General features: G+C 47.2%; 1 protein-coding gene across 1 annotated transcript in view; it reads right to left on the bottom strand.

Annotated features, from left to right (window-relative positions):
• Positions 1-17,767, bottom strand: part of LOC126568516 (transmembrane protein 222) — a 482,151-nt gene that overhangs the window by 386,311 nt on the left and 78,073 nt on the right. The window lies entirely within an intron of this gene.

Genomic DNA, 17,767 nt, shown 5'->3' with positions numbered 1-17,767 from the left:
ATCATGGTTGTTGGTTGTTTTGCCCCCCCGAAGAGGGCCAGAATCCGTGGCACTGACCGTGCCTTATGATGATGCATCGCTTTTTGCTCATGTTTACCGATCGCGTCGGCTGATAATCGGCAGTGCGAAAGGCATCGTGCGAAGGAATCGAGTCGAAGGAGATTTTCTGTTGTTACCGTGCCCTCCCCGAGGATCGCCGAGGAGTGCGTGCGTGTGGTTAAAGAACGCTTTTAGCATGTTGTTGAACATGTTAATGAACTTGTTCCTGTGGTAGGATGCATGAGGCGAAGGATGCACATGGCAATAATTTAAGATAACGTTTTAAAATACATCTGTTTCTTTAATTATCATTTAGCGATACAGCTTCGAAAGCGGAAATTCGATTTGTGTTTTTGCTTTTCTTAGCGTAGTTATTTGTGTAGTAGCATTTTTTACATTAAGTTCATTCATATCAAAGTACTAAGTTATTCAGGTGAAGATGATATAACCATTGCTGATCAAGGTAAGATACGCAGACGTGAACGATTTATGAACATGTCCCAACGGAAGAAACCGGGGGCTTCGTCATTCAGAAGATCTCGCTATCAAAGACTTAACAAAGTTCTTTATCATTCCTGGGTTTCTTCTATCAAAAGATCTCCTCTTCTAAGGAAACTCATCGCATTACAGGCCTTGTCTTTCAAAGGAAGTCGTCTACCGAGACACATGGTCTACCAACCTCATCTGCCAAAGAGTATTTTCTTCCAAAAAACTTCGAAGACGTTACAATAGTATCTAAGAAGCCTCGTTGCCCAAAGAGTATCATCGAGTAAGGACTTTGTCATACGTTTGGTCCTAAAAGCTTCAAGAACCTCAACACAGGGCCTGTTAATGCCAGAATCCATCCCAATTCAACTATTATAATGAACATTTTTGCTAAAAAAATCAGACGAAAAAGGTAAAGCACACATGCATGGGCCTTTACAAACCTGTCACAGAAATCTCCGATTGTCTCTCTTTAACAGCTTTTTATCGACCTCATATCAGATCAAGCTTACCTCCAAATCATAACTTATTCGAAGAGCTTTTTAAGCCACCGGGGGTCAACCAACAGCTCTTTCCCAACTGCCTTAAAATTTGCACACCCAAGTCAACCGAGGCTCAACTTAGCGCTGAGGGGTTACTTGTCACTCGCCCGTTTAAATCGTCCTGGACTGACACGTTTGGTCAACGCCACCATCACCCCATCACTGACGCCGCCGTTCTTCGTTTGGCAATAAAAATAAATAATGGATTTATAATTCATTCATTAAGATAGATATCGTCCGGACTGCTCTTGAATTTTAATTTTCCCTTCTCGTGGTCTCCAGGGCTGTCGTGGGTTTCTCGCGCGTACTGCACGCACGCAACTCTCGGCATGGGTCGTTTTGCTAAAAGCTTACGCCCAGTTACAGCCTCCAAAAAAAGAGGGGATGAGGAGGGACTGTAGAGGGAGGGGAGGAGGTGTCTGAAGGAGGAGTTGAGTGAGGTTTAATGCTAAAATGCTCTGCATCGTTAAAGCGCACCTGTTGGAAAGTGGTCGCGCACTCATCTGACATATTCTAGCGTGGAGACACAGCCACACACAAAAAACGGTAAAAATGAAATTTGACCCCCTTCGGCCATTCCATTTTTCCAACAGAAGGTGCCAAATGTACGCAATCTTCGTGTAGAAGCTCGTTGCTGAAGGCCATCCCGACCAAAAAGAAAAGCCCCCACAGCAGAAGGGTCATCGTCACAGCGCCATCGCCCTTACCCGTCGGGGAATGGTTTATTTTGGGAAAAATTCAAATCAATCCCATTGTGTGCGGAGTTTGGGCGGTCGGCCGGTGACATTCGGCCAATTCCGAGTAAACGTTGCGCCAGTTTTCAGTTTTCACTTCAACCGAAAAGAATGGAAATGCGCGTTAACGCCGGGACACTTTCCCGGGTTGAGCTGGCCGACAACCGGACTGGGTAGGAGGTGGAGAATGGAAAATGGGGAGGGTTTTTTTTTCGAAATTGGCGTGATAATTTGTTCGCTGATTTAATAACCGTTGCACCGTTAGCAGTCAGTTTGAAGGTTAGCTTTGGTGGCCGGAGGCTTGCTCAGATGTTTGCCTTATTTCGTTGCAATATTTGCACATTACGGTTCAAGGGAAGTCAAGCTGGGAGTTGAAGCTGCAACACAGGTGCATTGGAAGCTTTTAAGTTTAATCGGTTTTTGTTACCGGTCGGCTTCAAACTCGCTGCTGAAGGTGATGAGAGTGTAAGAGGGTATAGTTGATCGTTAAAGTTTGCAAAAATCTGGTCGGCAAAACCTTGGACGATGAGGTCGCTTAAGATGAGCCAAGCAAGCACCAGACGGGCAAGAAAATGGAATACTCTTCATCTTCATAATAGATAATAATTCATCAGGAAAATTGGACGCCCATTTTGCGAAAATCAAATCGAACTTCAGCACGCGTAAATTCTAGGAATAATGACAAGTCGAAATCGGAACTCGGACATCGAACATCGCCCGCACAGGATAACTTATCTCGCGCGCGCACTGTTGCTGTCTCCACAAAATGCCTCTTCGACTTCGACCCATCGTTGTCAAGTGAATGGTCCTCGAACGCTGCCGGAGACAGACAGACTCGGTACGTACGTTAAGGACACACCGATAGGAGGTTGTTGACGACACAGAGACACCTGTTGTGCGCCAAACAACTGATCTACCATCAGTTGCGCGGGGAGTTTGTTGTTTGTTAAGTGCCCGAGTGCGACTTTCTGTGTGGCTGTGCGACGTTAGTGACTGGAGTGTGCGCTATGTTTTCGTTAGTTTTCAGTCAATGGATTAGCGTCAGTTGCGTCCATATCTAAGCAAGCACACACTGATCATACTGCGCTTGTGTAAGTGAAAACAGCTTCGAAAGCAAGACCCATCACGCACACTAGCGGTAGCCTGAGCTGTGACTAAGTGAGGTGGGTCAAGACCCAAAGTGAACGTATGCGTGCGCGCTAGCAACTTAGTGCCTTGTGAGTGTCCTGAGAGTGTGAGTGTCCTGTGAGAGTGAGTGTCCTGAGAGCGTCCAGTGTGGGTGCCGTAAACGTTAAGTGTCAGTGCTTAAGGCTCATATCCACGAAGCGCGATCAAGCATCCCAAATGTGATGAGCAACCACGGCGCGAATCACCCAAATCCTTTGGGTATTACCTCCTTCTTTGGGAGGAGCAATAAAACCGTACGATCACCACCGGTAGGAGATGCCCAGCAGGATGCAGTAGAAACTGGAGATGAAGGTGGTGTGGCAGGTAAGCCAACTTGTGCTGTAGAAGGAGAACTGGTTGTGCTGGAATCGTACAGCAAGATGCCTGCAGATGATTCCGTGCAAATTGTAAGCCGTGACGAAGGAAACCATGTTCAGAGGACTGAGCCATTATCGCGTGTTCCGCTGAGCCAGGCTTTCCAAAAAAACATGGATCTGCAGGAAGCCCTGGAGACTGCCAAGGAATTGCACCTTTTCACAAAGGATCGCAACAACGTCCATGCTCCCATTAAGAAAATGGCGGTGAAGATCTTGGCATCCCTTAGCCGTGTAGAAAGTGACCTGCTCACTTGGAGGTTACGGGCGGAAAAGGCAGAAAAGGCACTCAGCGAGGCTCGAGACGCTAGAAGCCTACCTTCTACACCCTTCTTTCCGTTAGTGGGAGGGTCTAAAAGGGGCATGAAAGACCGAACGCCGGAAGCGGAGGAGGAAGAGGAAGCACAAAAGAAGCAGAAAAAAGGTGAGGCAACAAAGCCTGAAAACAAAACTGTGCTCCAAGAACGATGGACTACAGTAGTGAAACGAAAGCAGCAGAGGGCGATTCATACCGGCGAAAATGCAGCAAAAACACCAACTGGGCATATTGGCATTGAGCCCAAGCCGAGAAAGACTACACGGCCGAAGACGGAGGCGATCATGGTTGGGCTAAACGATAAGGAGTCCTACGCATCAGTTCTCCAGAAGGTGAAAGCAGATCCCAAGCTCAAAACGCTAGCAAAGCAAGTATCGAAGATCAGGCGCTCCAGGGAGGGCAACATGATCTTTGAACTGAAGACAGAGGATACTGCATGTGGAGCTGACTACAAGGATCTTCTGCAGGATTCGATAGGAGAAGTCGGCCAGGTCACCGTTCGCGGAAATGACGCGACTATTGAATGTCGCGACATAGACGAGGTGACAACCACGGAAATGGTAGAGGGTGTTTTGCGGAAGAGATTCGAGCTTGGCAATGTTCGGCTGGAAACAAGAATAAAGCCAGCTTTTAACGGGACACGAACAGCCTACATAAAGATGCCTGCTAAGGCAGCATCGCTAGTGGCTGCAGCCGGTGAAGTGGAGATAGACTGGTCTATCTGCCGTGTCCGCATCCTCCCCCAAACAAGGAGGTGTTTCCGCTGCTGGGAGTTCAACCATGTCCAGCGGGATTGCAAGGGTCCTGACAGAAGGGACAACTGTCTTCGCTGCGGAGATAAGGGACATCAGGCCCGCACTTGCGTAAAACCAGCCTTATGCCTGGTGTGTGCTCCTGACAACAACGCGCACCAAGTCGGAGGAATGTACTGCATGGCTGCAAGAAAAGCATGGAAATAGTACAAGCAAATCTGAACCACTGCGAGGCTGCGCAGGATCTACTGTGGCAGACGATGCGCGAGGAGAAAGGAGATGTTGCCATCTTGTCGGAGCCATATCGGAAACCAAATGGCAATAACAATTGGGTATCAGACAAGACGGGGATGGCCGTAATCTGCGCGGCGGGAAAATATCCCATCCAGAAGGTGGTCTCTTCGACCTACGAGGGTTTTGTGATTGCAGAAATCAACAGCATTTGTTTCTGCAGCTGCTACGCTCCCCCAAGCTGGGATGAGCAGAGGTTCGAAACAATGCTAGACAACCTCACATCGGAACTCTGTGGACGAAATACGGTGGTGATTGCGGGAGATTTTAATGCCTGGGCGGTTGAGTGGGGCAGCAGGCACACAAACAGCAGGGGCGATGCGGTTTTGGAGAGCTTCGCCCGCTTGAATCTCGTGTTGGGTAATGTTGGCTCCGTACCAACGTTCACCAGAAACGATAGGTCCTCTATTGTGGACATCACGTTCTGCAGCCCAGTACTATCGCGTGACCTGAACTGGAGAGTGGGTGATACCTACACGCTCAGCGACCACCGTGTGATTCGGTACACCGTCGGAAGAAAAAGGCAGCCGACCCAATGGCCCTCTGTAAGCACTCGTGGTTGGAGACTACAATTCTTCGACGAGGAACTGTTTGTGGAGGCTCTAAGCTTTGGCGGCTTCGGAGAGGTGCAGAACGCCCAAGAGTTGGTATCCGCTCTGGCAGGGGCCTGTGATGCAACGATGCCGAGGAGGAATTTTGCTGGCTGTAGGCGGGCTCCCGTGTATTGGTGGAACGACAGCATCAAAATTCAGCGTGCCGAGTGCATCGCATCCCGGAGAAAGCTACAACGTGAGACAAGTCCTGCGATCAGAGAGCGGTTGCGAGTCGACTACGTTACGGCCAGATCAAATCTGAAACGCGAAATAAAGGCGAGTAAACGACGCTGCTTCCTTGAGCTCTGTGCAGAGATCGCCCATAAACCCTGGGGTTTTGCATACAAAACAATTATGCACAAGGTGAAAAGCAGTCGCGAGCCGGTCGAGCGCAGCCCTTCAAAACTTAAGGAGATTGTAGAGCAGCTGTTCCCCACCCACGATCCTCCGGTATTAAGCTCAACGTTCAATACACCGGAGACAGAAGCAGAGCATATAACAACGGCCGAGATCCTGAAGCTAGCGGACCGCCTCAAACCTGGGAAAGCACCCGGTCCTGATGGCATCCCCAACGAGGCAGTGAAGGCAGCGATGCAGGCCTACCCCGAGGTTTTTCGAACGGTGCTTCAGTGTCCTCTATCGACAGGACAATTTCCAGCATTTTGGAAGAAGCAGAAACTGGTGTTGATTCCAAAGCCGGGTAAACCAGCAGGCGATCCGTCAGCCCTTAGGCCATTGGGACTCGTCGACTCCCTGGCTAAGGCACAAGAGATTCCAATCCTGGATCGCTTGGCTGTCTACACTGAAGGACGACACGGCCTTTCAGAGAGGCAGTACGGATTTCGGAAGGGGAGGTCAACGGTCGACGCCATGTTAGCTGTGCTGAAAAGAGGCGAGGCCGCGTTCAAACGGAAGAGAGGTGGAGCTCGCTACTGTGCCGTCATCACAATTGATGTTAAGAATGCCTTCAACAGTGCAAGCTGGGCAGCAATTGCGATGGCGCTGGATCGCATGAAGGTTCCCCCGTACCTGTGTAGGCTGCTAAGGAGTTATCTCGACGAACGAGTTCTGCTGTACGACACGGAAGAAGGGCCGAAAACAGCCAAAATAACCGCTGGCGTTCCGCAGGGCTCAGTTCTCGGTCCCACTCTATGGAACGCCATGTATGACGCAGTGCTTACTCTCTCACTCCCGCCCGGAGCAGAGCTCACCGGATTTGCAGACGACATCGCACTGACAGTCACCGGGGAGTCGATAGAAGAGGTTGAAGTGTTGGCTACTGAAGCGGTCGGTACGATCGATGCATGGATGCGGGAGGCTCATCTCCAGATAGCTCACTCGAAAACTGAGTTTATCATCATTAGCAGCCATAAAGAAGTGCAGAAGGCGACGATACGAGTTGGCTCGAGCAACATCGAATCTGTACGACACCTCAGGTACCTTGGAGTTACCATCGATGATCGTTTAAACTTCAAGAAACACCTTGAGGAGTCCTGCACGAAAGCGATGAAAATATTCAACGCGTTGGCGTCCTTCATGCCCAATATTGGAGGAGCAAGCAGCAGAATAAGACGACTTCATTGCAACGTAGCCACTTCAGTGTTGAGATATGGTGCGCCAGTTTGGGCGCACATTTTGCAGCAGAAGCAGCACCAAGACGCAGTGAACAAAATACATAGGCGGCTGGCTATGCGAGTCGCTAGCGCCTATCGTACGATCTCGTACGAAGCAGTTTGCGTGATTGCTGGGTTGACGCCTGTGTGCATAACGCTCGAGGAGGACTCAGAGTGCTTCCAAATTGCACGTACGGGGGAACCCAACGCGGGAGCTGCTAGAAAGGCTGCGAGGGCGAACTCCATCAGGATGTGGCAGAACAGCTGGTCCAACGCTGTGAACGGTAGGTGGACACACACGCTGATCCCTGATATAGCAGCATGGTTGGATAGGAAGCACGGTGACGTGGACTTCTTTGTCACCCAGATACTTTCTGGCCATGGCTGTTTTAGGCACTACCTGTACAGGTTTCGGCACACGTCTTCACCTCAATGTCCAGCGTGTCCGGATGCAGACGAGACGGCAGAACATGTCATGTTCCGCTGCCCAAGATTCAGCGCAGAACGGCAGCAGCTGAACGGCATATGCGGTACAGAGGTGAGCCAGTCGAACCTGGTGCAGCTGATGCTGCAGAGCAGGGAGTTGTGGGAAGCAGCGTCAACAACGATGCGGCTGATAACGTCCAAACTGCAGCAGTGGTGGAAAGACGACCAGCTACATAGTCGTGCCTAAGCATTAAGCGTTCAGTGTTAAATGGTGTGCTGTTTGTATAGTGAATGTCCGTAAATGTCTGTGAACGTTTGTGTAGTGAACGAGAGTGTTATAGTTGCTAGCGCGTATTAGTCAGACTAAGTGCACAGCACTGCCCCTCCCATGAAGTAATACCGCGAGGTGATCCCGTGGGAGGGTGCATAGGGTCCAAGGAGAGTTTTTTACTGGGTAAAAATCCCATGTCGCCTCACCAGGTGTCTTTATGAAGATTTTAAACTCCTTGTATAAAAAAAAAAAAAAAAAAAAAAAAAAAAAAAAAAAAAAAACACCGATAGGGGGGGGGGGGGGGGGAAACAAAACCTCCCTACACACACACACACACACACAGACACACACACACTCGTAGTCATCGAAACGTCGCGGTAAAGGTATAAAAGAAATAAAAACTTTGACACTTATTAATGTTTATATCGGGCTCATGCATAAAACATCGTGGCGCGACAGGAAGAATCAGTGGGGTCGATCAGGGAGAGCGAAAGAGGATCGCATGGTAGGGCTCGCGATAATCGCGGAAAAATCGAACAGCAAAGCGTGGTGGTAGATGTCACGCGTGGTTAGGCCCTTTTTTGTGCCACCGATCCGCATCTTCGGTGTATTTACTTGCGTTTTGGCTTTTTCGCTTATTTTCCTCTCTCTCTCTCTCTTTTTCTCTTTTTTGTTGGTGCCGATGATAAGCATAAGAAGACTTGCCGGGATGGAATGGGGGTCCGGCCGTTTGACAGCGTAGCATAAGAAGCGCATAATTTTGCACACGGAACCGAAAACGGACTTCCGAAGAAGACAACCCAATTGAATCCCGCAGCAGCAGCAGCAGCAGCAACGGGATAACCGTGCATAACGACTTCAAACGAAACAGGAGAAGCAAGCAAAAAAAAAAAAAGAGGCGAGGATAAATAAAATCCCATGACCGTGTGCAGGGTGAGGGTGAATGGTTGTGCTGCAAAAACCGAAACAGCAGGGAGACTTGAAAGTCCCCAAAGATTCAACCCTAAAAAAGGTGCTTCTATCGAAAAACGAAAAACACCAACAACTGCAACTGCCGTCACTTGGCTTGCCGATCGACATCGAATGATATTGAATCGGCAAAACTGCTGGACAGGATGGGCAGGACGAGCCGTGGCGATCTGCTCTACATAGGCAGATCGCGCTGCCGCCCTTCTTCCGCGGTATTCCTTCCAGCGCATGCCAGCCAGTACCGTGTCCGTGTCCAGTGGATTTTTATTGGATTTTTAAAGAAATCGAAAGCGCGGTACGGTTGGGTATTTTGCAAACTAATTCAAAACGCGCGACGTGCGGTGAGATAGAGTATACACAGTGGTGTACGGATGTTTGGTGGAAATCGATGAGTGTGTTTTGTACGGATATTGGTGCGGGATCGTTTAAAACTTTCTGCTTATTAGAATATTCTTAAAGTATAGTAATGCCTCTGGGACAGCAGAATAAACTGAGAATGAGAAAATATTTGTACTAAGTCATGCATACGAATTGGGACTTACAGGTGAGATTACGGTCGTTTTGAGGATAATTTTGTGCGTGTATACAATTGGCAAAAAAGCTCTTTTACGCAGGACTGATTTTTGGGTCAAAAATGCCTAATATGTCAGGTCAAGACTTCTCGAGGTTTTTCTCCTGAAGAAGAAGTTAATTAATGATACAGAAAATTGCTCAAATTCAGTGCTTTGCTGATAATCGTCATCTAGATTTAACGATTTGAAATACGAATGACCTAATTTAAACGCAACCTAGGCAACATTATCTCAGTCATCTCACTACAGTGAGAAGTAAAATTTAGTAAGTAAAATAGTATATAAAGTTTATGAAGTCCCAAAAAATGCGGAGTAATAATCTTCCTTAAATTGTCTTTACATTAGGAACTATGGTTTTAAAGAAGGGCCTTCAGGGTCATAAAAGGCAACATTTTTCACTTAGTATGCTCAGCAACTTAATTCGTTAATCGTTATGGTGGTTACGGTTTATACACAGAAATCTTGTAGAATATGCTGTTGGATGAGACCTAAATTTATTGGAAAACTGCTCTTGAAAGTTGACAATCTTCAATGCTCTCAGCCTTCGCTGTAGAGACATCTATTGGGAAATACTATAAGTAAAGGGCTCTGAAGAGGGTTCCTTACTGATAAAAACGAAAATGGATAAAGTAAAGCTCCTCGTTGAACATAAATCGAATTCAAATCGATGTTTTCCAAATAAAAAAAGCTGCACACCACACTGTAAAACCAGAGATTCTTCCCATCCTCGCTGCTTGCTCGCTTGTTATCGTTTGCGTTCGCCCCGTTATTCGACGACCCTGCCAAAACATTATCGTCAACGTCCCAGCGTCGTTTGTTGATGTCACCGGTGTGTGCCGGCAACCGTTGCGAGCTTTGCATCCACCGTGCATATATGTGTGAGCGGCTGCATCTCATGCATTGCTCGCCAACCGACCAGTCGGTTCCGACAGTTTTCCTGGAACACCGAAGCACCGCAAGCAGCAAAGATGCAGATGCACACCGCTGGGCCGTAGTGCAAGGGAGCGTGAAGATCCACTCGGCACTGAAGCGTCCGACCCTGTCTGAGTCGGTCGATTTCTTTGAGCAAATTTAATTTCCAATCCTGCGACTTTGACGCCGAAGCCGATTCCGATACCGGGCGGCAGATTTGCATCCATTCGCTGTTTCCTGCTTGTTCTCCTGCTTTGCTCCGCTTTCCCGCCACCTGCAGACGTGGTGAAGACGATTGCGCACCGCGTAATGCTGCGGGTATTGGACAATTTTAATAATCCTGCACGGTACGACGGGGAAGCAAAGGGGAACTACACGTTGGTGGACTGGATTTTATTCTGTACCTCGAGCGCTTGTCTTTGGCTCGACAAAGGCGACATTTGCCGCACCGTACCGAGATACGCGATGGCCCAATGGAGATGACACTCGAGCTCTCGAAAGGCTCTCGTTGACTACTGCAGCGGCTTCAGACTAGAACGAAGTCACGAGCCGCCGGGCCAGCGGATGCTCGTATCGTTTTAATTCAGTGATTTCTGCGCGCGCGCGCTTGCGAGTATCAAAGTCGCAATGTCATCGGAAAAAAACTGCGCCCGGATGGTTGGACGAGGGGATCCTGGAGTGGACCGATCAGTCGCCAGTACAGCCCGCATTACGCATTAAAGTGTGTACCGGTTGCGAAGTTGGCATGCGCCCGATAAGACAGTTTGTCGACAATTTATTGTCAAACCGGACGGTTAAATTTAATCGCAAAAATGTAGAATATATTATATCATTAAACGCCTAGGCGGTGCTGACCGGTTGCGTGGTGCACCGGAAATCAAAATGGCCTCCAAGACTAGGCAAGTAACATCGAGAGTATGAGCGGTCGGTACGGTACAGTTTGATCGAGACCATATCGAGGCGGATCACAACTTACGACCGAAACTCTGTCGCGGTGTAATTCCATCGATCGCACACGGTTGGCATTTTTGCCACGCATCGGGCACGGGCTCGGTTCTACTACGATCCGCGGGCGGGCGGAAACGATCCTCGCATCCACGCCATACCATACATACCGTAACGGGGATCTCAGTTAGGGGGGTGGAGGAGCCTCGCTGAAATATCTTGCGTAGATCACACAGTAAAACGAGCGGGTGCCATGACACGAAACAAATCTGACCAACCGGACCAGCCGGTGGTACCGTTTTGCTCATTTCCATTTCACTGTTGCACCGCTTGTTAAGACTGCTGCCCGTTGCTGCTATGGTGAATCAGGGACAGGACACGGCAGGGCTATAAATTTCCACCGGAACAGATTTACTGCTACCGAGCACGGTTGTACCAAGGGGATCGTTAGAGGGTGCTCGTGTCGAAAAAGGCGATCGAATGGAAACGGGCCGGCGATCGCTGGGCCGTTGTAATGCGGTGCTATAAACTTACATGCATACCGGGAGGTTACCTGGATCGGGTGTCTTATTTCGAGGGAGATGTGGAACTGAAACGTCTAACCAGACCCGGGGGACATAGAACATGCAGAAGGAGATTTGTAATTACTTGTCGATGGTTTAGCTGTGAGTTTTCCATTCCTACTAATAACTAGGATATGGAGATTGGCTGTTAGAATTGATCACTGAATAAGTCATTTGACAACTAGGACATTGAGCTCCTTGAGTCCTTGTAATCGTTAGCGTGGCTATCTATTTTCATTTGAATTATTTGTATTTTGATTTTATGTTAGCTTTAAGATGCTTCAAGAGAGCTTTGTGATCCGTTGAAGTTTCCACACTTCACACACCAACAAAACAAATTGTTTGAAAGAATCATCCAACCTATCCCTTGATTATATGAGTTTTTGATAACCTGACATTCTATCTCTTTATTTTTTACTACAAACCATTCTGATCTTTCTGCAATCATCAGATGCATTTAATTGTTTCTAAAAGACTAGAAACAATTGATGATTAAATTGCTTCAAAGTGGTTCAGGAGTCCATCGCATGCTCATAATACTATTCATCGTGTGGACATTTTGCAGTAAGATATGTTGGAAAAACCCTGGAATCATTCCACCAAATCACAATCCCGTCATGAGATGACATTTCCTGATGAAGGTATTGAAGTTGTTTGGCTAAGTCTCTATGCAATTTTAATTCGTGAAAAGTAGGCAAAGGCGGCCCCGGTCGTCAAACGGCAGAACTTCAAGGGTTTCAGTCACATCCGGACCCCTTTAGTGAGGACGTCAATTGCCAACATGACCTATTAGATTGTTAAGCCAAGAAGAAAAAGAAGTAGACAAGAGGCTTGCTTCAATAACTCTCGAGATGAATGAACGAAACTGTCTTTACCCCGTACATTTTCTTCCTGTTGGCTTAACGGTCATACTAGGTCATAAGGTACGGATTGAATTTCATCAACGGTCCTGTCGCGTTTTTTGGACCTTTGGAAGCACCAAGTAATTTGGATGTTGGGACTACCACCAGAGGTGGATTTTGCCCTTCTGTGGCCCCTTCTCGGAGGGGGGGGGGGTCATGATTCCCTTGCACAAGAGGTACCCTAACCTGTGAGGCTCCATGATCGGTGAAGCTCCCCTCTCCAGCGAGGCTTCGCCTGGTCGACGAAGCCTCCCTTAATCGAAGAGGTCCCCTGGCCTTCGAGACTTCTCAGGACGGTGAGTCTGCCAGATCGGCGAGGCATCCCTTGGAGCTCTGGGTGGGGGCCCCACGTGGCCGCTCAGTCCGCTTATAGGCAGATCCACCACTGGCTACCACAGCTAACTACCAGCGTAACGATAGCTTTCCTCATGGTGTCTCTGTCTTTGGAAGAGGCCTCCTTAAAACGTTCGGGAATTGATCTATACGTCCAATAATCCTATAATCAAATAGGCTCTTATAGAAAGATCTAACTCTGTCTGGGCCTCATGAAAAAAGCTCTAGGACGCAAGTTTTGCTTGCTTCCAAACTCTCCAAGAATCTCCGAACTTTCACTTAAAACTTGCCATTCAGTTTTGTGTCCCGGGCAATCGGTATCATGAATACAACACAGGGAAATAGAGAGTTCTCTCTCCAGCTTCCCTAAACATCATGTCCGGTTACAGTAATGTGATAGTCGAGCGAAAGCCTAGCCACATTAGCTACAACACTCGGTACAAGGGTTTGTTTGTAATCTACCATGTGAAACTCCCGGAACTTTTGTACGAATATCTGGATCTGGACAATTCTCTGCTGGCACAGAATGCCCAATCGGTTCCCCGGAATCGATCCTTTTTTGCCATCTTCGTACGGTGGGAACAAGGTTACAAGCAACAAGTGGTTTATCTGGAGAGGATGTGCCCACTTCCCGAAAGGTTGCAGCAGGCGCATGTAAAAGGGCGAATTAGCTTTTTTTCCCCCGCTGTCTTAACACACCGTGGTGGTGATGGTGTTCGAATGTGTTAAAAAGATTTCTTCTACCATCGTACCCGAACCTGATATCGCCTGATTTGCCAAGAAAAGCTCTCGACCACACGACCTGGGCCATGAATGAAGCGAAGCGGGTTAATGAAACGTACGTGTGTGTGTGCGAAATTTGGTCCAGCGTTGTTTTTCTTCTCCGAGGTTACAGATCTCTTTACAAACCACCGTTCAAGTCCATTAATCCTCCAACCCCCCCCCCCCCCCCCCCCTCGAGGCTCGGGCTCGAGCGGGCTGCACTCCCCACGGATAGGAAAGAATTCCCTGTTTCGTATTAATTATAAACGCAAAAGTGTATCATTACAGCGTGTTTTCTACCGACGGGATGATGTTTGGCCTTTCGGTTGAACGGTGGGTTTCACCACCAGCGCTCGGGTGGGTGGTGACTGCGATGCTGCTGCTTGCTGCTGCTTGCAAGTTAGCGCTACAAGCGTGCGGGACATGTTGCGCATGTTACGGATGTTTTGCCGCACAACCCCCTCCCCACCTCCCTTCTGAGCACATTGCACCTGGATCGTGGCAGAAGTACGCCGGAGAAGGTGCACCTTCCAATTCCAATGTTAACGGACCCAATGCTACCTCAGATCTCAGCTGTCCCGGTGCGTACATCGGGCGCGGGTGGTGGTAATTGTGGCATGTTGCCACTTTGCCGCACCTCCCTCACCCACTTATCTAGAGTGCACGGGTCAGATTAAGTCTCGCCACGGTGTGTTGCGTTACGTTGCGTTTCGAAATGCGTTTTTCCTCGTTCCAGGTGTTCCGAGAGCAGGACAACCAACCTCCTTCCCAGCTTTCCCCTTACGTGTTGATACGAGTGTCCCCTGCCCCTCCCTACCTTACCCACCCTTCCCTCCAATGGAATTAAAGAGGAGAAAAATCACAATCAAGCCGAGATCAAAGCCTTTGGGGTGTGTTACTACTACAACCGCACCATATACGCCACACGCCACACGGGCCACCCGTGGAAAACCGTGGGAAAATTTTGATTGTTTTTTCCCCTCTTTATCATCCCCGCAATCCTCTCCCCCACCACCGCTCCTCTCTCCTCCGCCATCCAACGAACCAAATCACACAACACGCTGCTGCCTGTTGCTCCCTTGTGCTGGCATTAATTAAATATGCGATTTAATTTATAATTTTATCATCATTATATACGGCTTCTCTTTCTTTCACTCTTGTTCTTTCCTTTCCTTCCTACTGTTTTCTCTTGTTTTTACGATTTAGATTACGTGTCTATGTGTGTTTGTAGATGTTTTTTTTCTTTTTGCATCTTCAAAGGCTTCATGTGTAACTCTCTCCATCTCGAGTACATTTCTTTCATGTTGTGTGTGTGTTTGTTTTCCTTTTCTTCTTATTTACATTTTTTACGCATTTTTTCCCTCTCTATCTCTTTTCCTTTTCACCTCCTGCATGCGTCCCTTTTCTTATTGATGCACTTTTCCTTGCTTCCGATTGCACTTGTTACCACTAAGCCTTTTCGCGTATCGACACGATCACTTTGAAAGGTTCTATGCTTAATGGGAGTTTTAGTTTTTATTTTAGTTTCTAGTAAGCACGCTATGGTCAAAAGGAGAGTGAATAACAGTGTGAGAATGAGGAGAAGATGAACATTGTTTGACCAATTGGAATAAAACCTAAGATAATATTTTTTAGTTTTGTGTTATTCATTTTGCTATCCACTTGTTAACAAGTTACCAACAATATTTACTACTTTTCGCGTTGTTTTATACTCCTTTTGCTTATTACCTTTAAAAAGCATTAACTAGTACAAAGTCTAGAGTCTTTAAGAACTATAAAGCTATAAGACAAACCAACACAAGGCACCGTTTTCAAAACGTTTACAGTTAAAATGGCAAAACACATGAAGTACCAGTGACGCTAGCAAAATAGACCGACTAGATAGGTTTAGAATTTTCACCGTCGTTTCTTCTTTTTTCACTAACAGGTACCGAGGTTCGAGGTTCGTATTTACGACATTTCCGCAAGATAATAAAGCTTGTTAAGCTCCCCCGTTAATGATTTCCGCCATTCATTTCCATTTGCTTCACTGCTTTCTTCGGTGTGCTTTCTTTCCTTGTTTCTTATCGTTCTTGTGTTTGGCTGGATGCAAATGAGAGGGAAAAAAGAGGTCTTAGCAGCTGTTCTTCTGATAAAAATGGAAGCCTTTTATTACTCAACGAAAAAATGGATCAACATCACCTCGTCTAAGAATGTCGTAAAATAGGATTGAGTGCAGTTTCGGTATTCTTTTTTCTTTCTTTCTTTTCCTTTCTTCTTTCAGCATTGGCGTCAGGTCGATCCGTTTGATGGTGTTAGAGTGCCACCCTTCAAAAAGGGTTATACTATCTTCCGGGAATGAAAATCATCTTTTTCTCCTTCACACACGCTCTCCCCGCGTGCTTGCATTGGCATGAAAATGAGTGTGGCAAAGAAGATAAAGGCGAAACGACGGTGGGGTGGGAGTTGAGGGGGAGACCAGATAGGAGTGAAACCGACGCCAACGCTAGAAGAAATAACAGCAAGCTCCAACCCACCGGCAACAGCAGAAGTAACAAACGGGGAAAACGTTTCGGGCGCATTTCCCATGAAAACTCACCGAACCGGAACGGAACAGCGCACAAACACACCAACATGTATGTGTGTTGGTGTACTGCGTTCCTTCAGCATGCCGTCACGCAGAGTTGCAAGGGGAGAGATGGGCAGAAAAGGGGGTATGAGTTGCCCATTTGACCCCCGAGCGGAACCCCTGTTGGAACGCCTGGCGGGCGCGCTTTCTCCTTATCACTAAAGGCCTTCCCGATTGCGTTCATGTTTTGCGGTTGGTTGGGGGGGGGGGGGGGGGGGGGCAGATGGAGGAGAGTTCCAGCGAGGGTGGAAAAAAGGCATACCCAATTCACGCACCGGTTGGTAGAAGAAATCTGAACGAGCTAGCACTTAACAAGCGCACTGCGCGGCGAACCAGATTCCAAACAACTGGGAAAGGGAAGGTCTTAAAACGGCGCATCTTAAAATTGCTAATGGCCAGAAGTCAGCAGGCTCTGGACGACCGAATGTCTTCGGATAAGTTTGCGGATAAGGACGGATCGCGATTTGGCGTAAATGCGCATGCGGGAGATTGGTGTGCTAAGTGCTGCAAAGAGCTGTTTTGAGGTCGTAGTAGGCTCTGAGCCCGTTAGGATTTGTGGATTTGTGAGTTACTTACCGAATAAAGTCTAAAAAGTAACAAAATTAAATTTTAAAAGGCCAAAATAATAGCAATAAAAAGCGTGCGTGTGTGTATTGGTTGAACATCTATCATTGCGTTTTAATTTATTTCTCATTCTTTTATTTTATGGTGCCACAAGTTTCGCATTAAAACGGCGTTCCGGCAACCGATGAGGAGCCTGCGTGACATGAAAGTGTGACCCTAACAAACCGACTCGAACCCGAAAGTCCCGAAAATGTGGAAAACTCCACAATAATGACATCTTCTCCCCCTCTTCATCGTCAATTAAAAAGCTCAAGAAGAAAAAAATGCCGAAGCAGCTCCACAGGTGACTTTGATGTGATTCCAATTTAATGATCTCCAACATAAATGATTCATCGAGATACGGCTTGCTTTGATTTACGTCTTTAAGTTTTCCCATCACTAAAAATCAAGAAAACAAAGAAGATGGCGCATTTTCGAATCTTCGATCGTTAGGGCATCACCACCTCCCATGCACTCGGTCACTCTACAGGTCACTAGGGAGTCGTGTCGTCCGGTTTCCGGGTCTCTGGCGCGCTCGTAATACCTAGCGATTAATTAACCTATAATCATGTATTTTCATGTTTCTTCCACTAATCTACTAATCATTATTCTATTGCTTGGAATCGCGTGTCGATGCGTGTTTTTGCTTCTCTTTTCTTTTCGTTTTCGGTTTTTTTCTCTTTTTCCATCTACTTTTTCTCTGTTTTTTTCTATTCTTTTTTTCGCATTTTACTATAAATGTACGCAATTTTCTACAACTTTTCATTTACTTCAACCTTCTCCTTTTTTCTGTACAGTGCAGTTTCACGAAGAAACCGAACAAAAGATAACACACAAATCTATAAAACAAATGTCAAACATTATAAAAATACCGAAAAGAAGTGGGTACTAACCTTGTGTGTCTGTTCTTTGAAATAAGATGAAGTAAAACAGCTTACCTCAACTATTAATATGTCTGCCCACTACTTACATCGCTAACACTCTTGTATGTTTT

The sequence above is a fragment of the Anopheles maculipalpis genome, chromosome 2RL (genome assembly GCF_943734695.1).
Source record: "Anopheles maculipalpis chromosome 2RL, idAnoMacuDA_375_x, whole genome shotgun sequence".
In the NCBI taxonomy this organism is placed as follows: domain Eukaryota; kingdom Metazoa; phylum Arthropoda; class Insecta; order Diptera; family Culicidae; genus Anopheles; species Anopheles maculipalpis.
The sequence above is the reverse complement of the archived record's forward strand: the minus strand, read 5'-3'. Positions and strand labels throughout refer to the sequence as shown.